The 2,500-nt window shown below is 34.9% G+C and overlaps 7 non-coding genes across 7 annotated transcripts; all 7 read left to right on the top strand.

Moving 5' to 3' along the window:
- The first annotated feature begins 54 nt into the window (after positions 1–54).
- TRNAQ-CUG (transfer RNA glutamine (anticodon CUG)) lies at positions 55–126 on the top strand. Its single transcript has one exon. It is a non-coding gene; the product is annotated as a tRNA-Gln (tRNA).
- A 114-nt stretch (positions 127–240) lies between these two features.
- TRNAQ-CUG (transfer RNA glutamine (anticodon CUG)) lies at positions 241–312 on the top strand. The gene has a single exon. It is a non-coding gene; the product is annotated as a tRNA-Gln (tRNA).
- A 114-nt stretch (positions 313–426) lies between these two features.
- Positions 427–498, top strand: TRNAK-CUU (transfer RNA lysine (anticodon CUU)). Its single transcript has one exon. It is a non-coding gene; the product is annotated as a tRNA-Lys (tRNA).
- Positions 499–984: 486 nt separating this feature from the next.
- Positions 985–1,056, top strand: TRNAQ-UUG (transfer RNA glutamine (anticodon UUG)). Its single transcript has one exon. It is a non-coding gene; the product is annotated as a tRNA-Gln (tRNA).
- Positions 1,057–1,356: 300 nt separating this feature from the next.
- TRNAQ-CUG (transfer RNA glutamine (anticodon CUG)) lies at positions 1,357–1,428 on the top strand. Its single transcript has one exon. It is a non-coding gene; the product is annotated as a tRNA-Gln (tRNA).
- A 301-nt stretch (positions 1,429–1,729) lies between these two features.
- On the top strand, positions 1,730–1,801 carry TRNAQ-UUG (transfer RNA glutamine (anticodon UUG)). The gene has a single exon. It is a non-coding gene; the product is annotated as a tRNA-Gln (tRNA).
- Positions 1,802–2,104: 303 nt separating this feature from the next.
- On the top strand, positions 2,105–2,176 carry TRNAQ-UUG (transfer RNA glutamine (anticodon UUG)). Its single transcript has one exon. It is a non-coding gene; the product is annotated as a tRNA-Gln (tRNA).
- The last annotated feature ends 324 nt before the right edge of the window (positions 2,177–2,500 follow it).

The raw sequence follows: 2,500 nt of genomic DNA on the forward strand, positions 1-2,500 counted from the left end.
TAAAAAAAAAATTATTTTATTCTAAAACATCTTTTTGATTTTTATGGCTTTGGCGGTTCCATGGTGTTATGGTTAGCACTCTGGACTCTGAATCCAGCGATCCGAGTTCAAATCTCGGTGGAACCTTGATTCATTGGAACCAATAGTCTCAATATGAAATTACCTCTTCGGTGGACATGATTTTGATAAGAAATTTTTAATATTATTTTAAAACTCCATTTTGATGTATATAACAATGCCGGTTAAATGGTGTAATGGTAAGCACTCTGGACTCTGAATCCAGCGATCCGAGTTCAAATCTCGGTGGAACCTTGATTCATTGGAACCAATAGTCTTAATATGAAATTACCTCTTCGGTGGACATGGTTTTTATATGAAATTTTTAATTTTATTCTAAAACTTCTTTTTGATATTTATTGCTTTGGCGGTTCCATGGTGTAATGGTTAGCACTCTGGACTCTTAATCCAGCGATCCGAATTCAAATCTCGGTGGAACCTTGAATGATTGTAAAAAATAGCCTATAGATGAAATTGCCTTTTCGGTGGACATGGTTTTTATAAGAAATTTTTCATTTTGTTCTAAAACTCCTTTTTGATGTATATGACATTGCCGGTTAAATGGTGTAATGGTTAGCACTCTGGACTTTGAATCCAGCGAGCCGAGTTCAAATCTCGGTGGAACCTTGATTCATTGGAACCAATAGTCTTAATATGAAATTACCTCTTCGGTGGACATGAATTTTATAAAAAAAAATTTATTTTATTCTAAAACATCTTTTTGATTTTTATGGCTTTGGCGGTTCCAAGGTGTTATGGTTAGCACTCTGGACTTTGAATCCAGCGAGCCGAGTTCAAATCTCGGAGGAACCTTGATTCATTGGAACCAATAGTCTTAATATGAAATTACCTCTTCGGTGGACATGGTTTTGATAAGAAATTTTTTATTTTATTCTAAAACTTCTTTTTGATTTTTACGGTTTTGGCGGTTCCATGGTGTAATGGTTAGCACTCTGGTCTTTGAATCCAGCGATCCGAGTTCAAATCTCGGTGGAACCTTGAATTATTGGAAAAAATAGCCTTTAGATTAAATTACCTCTTCGGTGGACATGGTTTTTCTAAGAAATTTTTCATTTTATTTTAAAACTCCATTTTGATGTATATAACATTGCCTGTTAAATGGTGTAATGGTAAGCACTCTGGACTTTGAATCCAGCGAGCCGAGTTCAAATCTCGGTGGAACCTTGATTCATTGGAACCAATAGTCCTAATATGAAATTACCTCTTCGGTGGACATGGTTTTGATAAGAAATTCTTAATTTTATTCTAAAACTTCTTTTTGATATTTATGGCTTTAGCGGTTCCATGGTGTAATGGTTAGCACTCTGGACTCTGAATCCAGCAATCCGAGTTCAAATCTCGGTGGAACCTTGATTCATTGGAACAAAAAGCCTAGAGAAGAAACTATCTTTTCGGTGGACATGGTTATTATAAGAAATTTTAAATTATCTTTCTAAAACTCCTTTTTTATTTTTATGTCCTTGCCCGTTCCATGGTGTGATGGTTAGCACTCTGGACTTGGAATCCAGCGATCCGAGTTAAAATCTCGGTGGAACCTTGATTCATTGGAACCAATAGTCTTAATATGAAATTACCTCTTCGGTGGACATGGTTTTTATAAGAAATTTTTAATTTTATTTTAAAACTCCTTTTTTCTCTTTATGCCTTTGCTGGTTCCATGGTGTAATGGTTAGCACTCTGGACTTTGAATCCAGCGATCCGAGTTCAAATCTTGGTGGAACCTTGAATTATTGGAAAAAATAGCCTTAAGATTAAATTACCTCTTCGGTGGACATGGTTTTTATAAGAAATTTTTCATTTTGTTCTAAAACTCCTTTTTTATATACATATGACATTGCCGGTTAAATTGTGTTATATTTAGCACCATGGACTTTGAATCCAGCGAGCCGAGTTCAAATCTCGGTGGAACCTTGATTCATTGGAACCAATAGTCTTAATATGAAATTACCTCATCGCTGGGCATGTTTTTTATTAGAAATTTTAAATTCTCTTTCTAAAACTCCTTTTTTATTTTTATGCCTTTGCCGGTTCCATGGTGTAATGGTTAGCACTCTGGACTTTGAATCCAGCGATCCGAGTTAAAATCTCGGTGGAACCTTGAATGATTGTAAAAAATAGACTATAGATGAAATTACCTTTTCGGTGGACATGGTTTTTATAAGAAATTTTTCATTTTGTTCTAAAACTCCTTTTTGATGTATATGATATTGCCGGTTAAATGGTGTAATGGTTAGCACTCTGGACTTTGAATCCAGCGAGCCGAGTTCAAATCTCGGTGGAACCTTGATTCATTGGAACCAATAGTCTTAATATGAAATTACCTCTTCGGTGGACATGAATTTTATAAAAAAAAATTTATTTTATTCTAAAACATCTTTTTGATTTTTATGGCTTTGGCGGTTCCATGGTGTTATGGTTAGCA

The sequence above is a fragment of the Leiobunum rupestre genome, chromosome 6, assembly GCF_980474605.1.
Source record: "Leiobunum rupestre chromosome 6, qqLeiRupe1.1.hap1, whole genome shotgun sequence".
NCBI classification, from domain to species: Eukaryota; Metazoa; Arthropoda; class Arachnida; order Opiliones; family Sclerosomatidae; genus Leiobunum; species Leiobunum rupestre.